The sequence below is a fragment of the Eptatretus burgeri genome, chromosome 1 (genome assembly GCF_056783735.1).
Source record: "Eptatretus burgeri isolate ZD-2024b chromosome 1, Ebu_testis_v1, whole genome shotgun sequence".
Lineage (NCBI taxonomy): Eukaryota > Metazoa > Chordata > Myxini > Myxiniformes > Myxinidae > Eptatretus > Eptatretus burgeri.
In genome coordinates this window covers 162,593,172-162,601,231 of record NC_140961.1, presented here as the reverse complement: position 1 = coordinate 162,601,231, position 8,060 = coordinate 162,593,172, and the positions used below count along the sequence as shown (strand labels likewise).

Genomic DNA, 8,060 nt, shown 5'->3' with positions numbered 1-8,060 from the left:
TGTATGTTTATATTCACTCCAACTGCGAATTTGTCCAAGTAGCTCTTTTCTCACCCCAGGCCACCAACCAACTGTTCATAAGCGAACTGAAACAGATGAAAACACTACTCCAGTGGTTAAAGTATTAGTTTTCTATTACCAACATTGTGTCATGGGTCCTACTTCACCAGCATTTGTTTAAAAGGCCAGTTTACTCAAGCTGCTTGGAATCCAGGTCACAACTGGCTTTGTGACTGCGGTGTGGTTGTGCATTATTTGGCAAGGTCACTCTATCGCATCCCCTATGTGGTCGAGACCCGTGAAAATGTAATAAATTTTTTGGAAGGGTCACGCATCTTCAACGATGGTCACCGCACCGACGGGAATGGGAAGAAAACATGGCCACATCCACCGGGTTAATTTGGCACAAATTGACATTCCAGAACACTCGACCGTGGAAAATCCACAGATAAGCTTGGATGAGCGAGCCAGTCAGTGATCCACTTTTAAAGAGCATTATGCATGAACCTAAACTGCCAGTCTAACGGTTTAATATGCCAATTCTCTATGTGCTGTGGAACCCGCTGCTGATCACCACACATGAGTTTATCAAAAGAGGAATTTATTGACAAGAAAATGGAGAGGGGGGGGGAGAGCTTGGGGAATAATAAGGACATGGAGGCAGAGCAAAATCAGAGACCGACAATGAATAATAAATATTCTGTGCACCCTCGGAACCTCAAAGGCTTAAGTATGGCATTATTGCATGCACTCAGGGTGGGGAGGGAGGAAGACAAATCATTACCTGTCCTTAGAAACCTCAGAAAGGAATTGATGAGACAGGAGCTCTCAGTCATGCCTCAGCCCAGTCAGGTATTGGTCGGCACGTGGCAAATCGATGCGCCAAACGACAATGAGGAATTCTCCCACTGGATGCATGAATCATTGCGCTGCACCAACAACTCCAATGACTGGCAGCATTGCGTATGCCGTCATCCCTTTTATCAACTCTTCAGGCCCATGGAGTGTGGAGGAGAGGAACATCTCACAGCGAACCTTGCTGTACCGCTCTGTGGCCTGAGGGAACCCACCATTCAACCCCCATGGCATAGCAGCATGCAGGTGTGTTCCTTGATAACTGGGGGAGGGGTGGAGATAAACAGTAAACCCATCGGACACATGGTCCACTACACTTTTCTAACTGTATTATTTGTTTATGTATTAATGTCTTGTACACAAAACAGTAATTTACACAGGGACTGCAAAACAAAATGGGGGGTTCGTACACCTCCACGTTCACGAGATATACCTACTAGAGTTCAAGTTATGTACATGCGAGAACACATTTAAGTGCATCCACAGAACAAACATCACATGCACCTGCACAACACAACTCTCGTTTCACACCCACCTATAGAATTTAAGGAAGCACAACTTGTACGAGTATTCATCACTCTCCTGTAATGGCACTCATTTATAAAATAAATCTCATCCTGAATGAGAGGAGTGTTTCATTCTCACTTCTCCATTATGTCATATCAAAAATATTATTCAATATTTTTAAATCAACACATGCATTCAAATTTCATTGGCATCGTCTCCCAACAGGTTTCAAAGGAGGATTTTATCTCTCCATCCCCAAGAAAATAGTTCATACTATATGAAATATCAAAGAAATTCGTTACTAAAATATATTATTAAAGCAAAAGTTATGCATTACAAACGGGATCATATGGTTAATTAGTTACCAACATCCACTAAACAAAAATAGGGGCAATACTCCTGGGTGCTCACATGGTAGCGGCTAGATAAGATAACAAGGGAACCACTGGTAGGCGTGGATGACCCACAAAACATGTAATGCAGAAGAAAGTAACAACCTATGGATTTTTTGTTAAAGCAGTGAACAAGCTTTGGTTCATCACGGGTGATGAAGGTTGTGGTCAGATTTCATCGAAATTGTATGTGTAGTTTCAGAGAAGAGGTTGCAATTTTTTGTGGACGGACGAATGGACGACGCGTCATCCGATAAGCGCCCCGTAACTACGTTCCACGTGAGCTAAAAGCAAACATGTCTGATGGGAGAGTACTGAGGTCGCGTATTTACCAATGTCTAGCCTGGTTTCGATTCCCGAACTGACTACAAACTAACGGATTGTTGCTTTGTAGGAAGGTTGCCATGTCACAGTGCGACTTCCCTTGGATGGATGTTATAATGGCCGTCCCATCCCTCGGATGGACATTCATGAAGTAGAGTAGGTGAGTACATGACCAGAACCCTGACCAGATACCCTTCAGTTGAACATAAGGCCTGGCCAGGCAGTTTGAGAGAGAGACTTAACACAAAACCTTTCCATAGCTGTCCCCACAAGCACTTGGGAATAACTGGACTCATGAAAGTAGTCCAGTAATCGATTAAATGAACAACAACAACAACAACAACAACAACAAAAAAAATATATATATATACACAAATATTAATAAACTGTTTTATGAACTCTACAAAATGAGAAAAACCTTTGATTCGTGAAATGAGTAACAAAATCAATGATCAAATTTGATTAAGTTATTAAACACCAAGTTTAACTAAAATCCATGATTATGTTAACCATCAATCAAATTTGATTTCGTTATTAAACACCAAGTTAAACTAAAATCAATGCTTATGTTAACCATCAATCAAATTTGATTACATGATTAAACACCGAGTTAAACTAAAACCAATGATTATGTTAACCAATCAAATTTGATCAAGTTATTAAACACCCAGTTAAACTAAAAAAAATGATTACGTTGACCAATCAAAGTTGATTACGTTATTAAACAGCGAGTTAAACTAAAATCAATGATTATGTTAATCATCAATCAAATTTGATTACGTTATTAAACACCAAATAAGACTAAAATCAATGATTACATGAACCATCAATCAAATTTGATCATGTCATTAACACCAAGTTAAACTAAAATCAATGATTATGGAAACCATCAATCAAATTGGATTACATAATGAAACACAAAGTTAAAGTAAAACAAATGATTATGTTAACCATCAATCAAATAAGATTACGTTATTAAACACCACGTTAAAGTAAAATCAATGATTACGTTAACCATCAATCAAATTTGATTAAGTTATTAAACACCGAGTTAAACTAAAACCAATGATTATGTTAACCAATCAAATTTGATCAAGTTATTAAACACCAAGTGAAACTTTAAAAATTATTACATTAACCAATCAAATTTGATTACGTTATTAAACACAAAGTTAAACTAAAATCAATGATTATGTTAACCATCAATGAAATTTGATCACACTATTAAACACCAAACAAGATTAAAATCAATGATTACATTAACCATCAATCAAATAAGATTACGTCATTAAACACCGAGTTAAACTAAAATCAATGATTATGTTAACCAATCAAATATGATTACGTTATTAAACAGCAAGTTAACCTAAAATCAATGATTATGTTATTAAACACCAAGTTAAACTAAAATCAATTATTACGTGAACCATCAATCAAATTTGATTATGTAATTAAACACCATGTTAAATTAACATCAATGATTATGTTAACCATCAATCAAATACGATTACGTCATAAAACACCAAGTTAAAATAAAATCAAAGATTATGTTAACCATCAATCAAATATGATTACGTTATTAAACACCAAGTTAAACTAAAATCAATGATTACATTAACCATCACTCAAATTTGATTATGTTATTAAACACCGAGTTAAACTAAAATAAATGATTATGTTCACCAATCAAATTTGATTTCATTATTAAACACCAAGTTAAACTAAAATCAATGATTATGTTCACCATCAATGAAATTCGATTATGTTATTAAACACAAACTTAAACGAAAATCAGCAATTACGTCAACAATCAAAAAAAATTTGATTACATTATTAAGCACCAAGTTAAACTAAAATCAATGATTATGTAAACCATCAATCAAATTTGATTACATTATTAAACACCATGTTAAAGTAAAATCAATGATTATGTTAACCATCAAATCAAATTTTATTACGTTATAAAACACCAATTAAACTAAAATCAATGATGTGAACCATCAATCTAATATGATTACGTTAGTAAACACCAAGTTCAACTAAAATCAATGATTATGTTAACCATCAATCTAATATGATTACGTTAGTAAACACCAAGTTCAACTAAAATCAATGATTAAGTCAACCAATCAAATTTGATTACGTTATAAAACACTAAGTTAAAATAAAATCAATGATTATGTTAAACATCAACCAAATTCGATTACGTAATTAAACACCAAGTTAAACTAAAAATCAATGATTATGTTAACCATCAATCAAATAAGATCACATTATTAAACACCAAATAACACTAAAATCGATGATTACATTAACCATCAATCAAATAAGATTACGTTATAAAACACCAAGTTAAAATAAAATCAATGATTATGTTAACCATCAATCAAATTTGATTACTTTATTAAACACCAAGTTAAACTAAAATCAATCAAATATGATTATGTTATTAAACACCAAGAGTGTTTAACTTTTCAGACAAGAACCTTGTACACATCAAGTTGATGATAAAGCAGCAGAGTGTAGTTATTATGGGCACATTATTTACACGTACATTTATATTTTATACATATATACATACACCAAGTAGACAGAAGCTTGCAGACCCCCTATATGTAATCCAATTAGAAATTTCAAATTATTCTTACACAAATAAATGCATTTTTTGCACAAATAAATTTTAATTCAAACCATTGGCGAGGAATAAATTTCCACAGAAATCCTTACGTGTGCTCGTTATTCATTTGTTCTTCGAGAACACGAGGAAACCCAGACGCAGGAGGCCGTCACTCGGCCCCATTCAAGCCTGAGTCATCCCGGCTTACAGCACGCCGTATCGCCACACAGGTGGACCTGGCACGCCGTATCGCCACACAGGTGGACCTGGCACGCCGTATCGCCACACAGGTGGACCTGGCACGCCGTATTCCGAGTGCGGAAAAGAGAAATTTGTTTAAAAGTTTACAGTACACTTAACCACATGTTTCACGCAATACGAGGACTGAGTCACCAGCTGAAATCAAAGGCAACATGTCAAGACTTCTCACACTCCATCGTGCGTTTTATTAAAATAATTTTAAAATGACATTTTGACCCTGTGAAATAAACGGCTTTGGTTTGCAATGCATCATGGCGTGGTAATAATAATAATAATAACAGTCATCATCATAATCATCGCTGTGGCACGCTTTTAACAAGCCACACTTACTGCCGAAGCAGATCCTGGGCACGGATTATGTTGCAAGGTTTGCCGTTAACTTACCAGAAGTCATTTAGGGCAGCAATTGTTCAGGGTCCTGGCGATGACTCTCCGACTCCATGAAAGATGCGGTGGGAACTTTAACATGCACAAATGACCCCGGTGGTGGCAGATCGGTCTTCCAGCTCATCGTCCTCCGAATGGACGCATCAATGCCTCGCCGCAAATGCGAAACACTAGCGCGACACTCAAACACAAGGTTAACAACTCCAGGGAAAGTTAGTGCACATATCTCTTAAGCAAATAATAATATTAATCGAATAAATTACAGTACAAGGTTATACACCTGATTCTCACTCCAAGATCAAGTTATGAACCAAAATACAGGAATTTGAAATAACAAACATGAAACCCCGACATTAACGCTGGGGAATTTTTCCCTCCGGAAATTGATGCCGAAAATAAGAAATAAAAGCTCAACGTCTACACTTTTTTTTTTTTTCAGTTTCAGGTGCCATTTGATCATCGTGCAAATAGATGGGGAGGAAGCGGGGTGGGCATATGTGGGGGCACCGTAGACGAGGGGTGTATAAAACGCTCCGAGAACGACATACTGACGTATACTCCAAGACGTGCCAACGGTTCACGTTATTTGTCGATGTGAGTGAGCAATTAATACAATACCTGTACTCCATCACTCGGTCATACACTCAACCTGTCCACCAGGCTTCGTTGCAATCCGTCCACAACTCTTCGAGATATCCTTCACACGCGCACACACGCACACACACGCACACACACGCACACACACACACACGAAAACACAACCTCTGTCTACCTTCGGAGATGGGGACAATTCGAGTGGTTTTATGAACGACAATGTCTTACTCTCACTCTACACATGACAACCACAGCAGAGCTCATGTCATGTGCAAAGTGTGCTGACAGTGTATAGTATAACAACATTTCAACGTTCGTGATGTGAGAAACGCGGGAAATAAGAAAATCTCACAGCACACCTTGACCCTGCACACCTTGACCCTGCACACCTTGACCCTGCACACCTGAGTGATATGACAGAAGGTGTACTTGAACCAAGTTCAGGAACAAGAGCCACAAGGTTGTCGGTGCGTGCGCGACACACAATATAAAACGAAAACGTTGATTTACCCGAAAGCATCTCCAACCGCAGGTTTACAAGAAACATGATACTTGCCACCAGCATGCGCATGTTTCGCATAACCACGATGAATTCACGGCACGGCACGGCACGGCACGGCACGGCACGGCTTTCCATTACACATCGTGCCGTGAACCGGGCTCACGTTAACTGTTGGAATGAAAAATATATATTTAAAAAAAAAATCTCAATTTGGATTAACAAAACACGAGGAAATAAAATCTAAATAATAAAAACGAAACCATCCTCCCCCATCCAAGCACGGCGCGTCACGTGGTGCAGCTCCACCTCGCTCGGGGCAACCATCGGTCCAGCACGCTGGTGGCTGCCCATGGTCGGGTGTATTCACATCTGCTGTTGGTGGTTTGAACGTCATTTTTCGCAATAAGACGGGGGTTTTCACTTCTTACGTCATTAGGTTTAAAGCAGATTTGATGTACGCTGTATGGAGATTTCGGTACAACAAACAGGAACGCTGGAACAGAGAACGGCGCTCCCTTATACACCGCCTATATTTAAATGACTACAACGGGCACTGGTCGACTTCAGAAAACAGGATGAGACATTAAATCGCTGATGATGATGATGATGATGATGATGATGATGGAGAAGAAGAGGAGACGAAGAAGAATAAGAGGATGTGATGGAGAGGATGTGAGATAGAGTGAATAGGTAAATCTAGATCCATTGGAGATGGGGTGGGTAGGTTTCTGTATCCATTGGAGATGGAGTGGGTAGGTTTCTGGATTCATTGGTGATCGAGAGGCATGGGGATATTTGCAGGATTTGTGGGTAGCTTGTTTGTGGATAGGCAACAATGTTTCATACAGTCCAGGTATGAGGGGCCAAATGGCCCCCTCCTGTGCCAACCTTCCTCTTTATCCTTTCCATAAATGTCATCGACAACCCAGACCGCTCGACCTCCAGAAAAATAGACAAGGTTTCGGTTGTGAATGCTTCTCTTGTTTTTCCACATGGACTGATCAGTGTTGTAGTCGAGTTTACCTGGTCTGAGTCCGAGTACTTGGCATTCCCAGTCCGAGTCTTGTGCTGAATATGTATTGGAAAGTGGTAAAAAAAAACCCCCAAACTTATTTATGTTTATGTATTATGTAGATGAAGACAAATATCAAAAACGAATAACAGTGTAAATTGTCACATGCATCAAAATTTTATTCCATACGAGCAAATACAACCCGTTGCCTTGCCGAGGGGTGTATTGGGGGGGGGGGAGGGGAGAGAGTAGGGGGAAGAAAAGAGAAGAGGGAGGGAGGGGTTGACAAAAGAGGGATGGAGGGGGGAAAGAAGAGGGAGGAGGGGAGAGAAGAGGGAGGAAGGGGGAGAGAAGATGGAGGGAGGGGGAGAAGACGGAGGGAGGGGGAGAAAACAGAGGGAGGGGGGGAGAAGACGGAGGTAGGGGGGAGAAGAGGAAGGAAGGGAAGGGATGTGATGTTGAGGTGAGGACAGAAGGAAAGAAGAGTAAGGAAAGGGGGTGGGGGGGGTCGGGTTGGGGAGAGCGATGCCTCACCAAACATTACTATACACTGTGGGAGAGAGGGTTGTGAGGAATGGGTGTGAGAGAAAGAGAGAGAGGAAAAAAAAG

At 39.3% G+C, this 8,060-nt stretch overlaps 1 long non-coding RNA gene across 5 annotated transcripts; it reads right to left on the bottom strand.

The window, feature by feature from the left end:
* Positions 1-585: 585 nt before the first annotated feature.
* Positions 586-7,572, bottom strand: LOC147035899 (uncharacterized). Of its 5 annotated transcripts, XR_015049769.1 has the most exons (5): positions 6,448-6,737; positions 6,297-6,341; positions 5,341-6,040; positions 4,806-4,991; positions 587-1,117 (listed from the first exon to the last, which is right to left on the bottom strand). It is a non-coding gene; the product is annotated as an uncharacterized LOC147035899 (long non-coding RNA). The 5 variants fall into 5 exon arrangements; XR_015049766.1 differs by adding an exon at positions 6,746-7,572 and having other exon boundaries at positions 586-1,117; positions 5,341-6,607; XR_015049768.1 differs by having other exon boundaries at positions 6,297-6,737.
* Between the last annotated feature and the right edge of the window lie 488 nt (positions 7,573-8,060).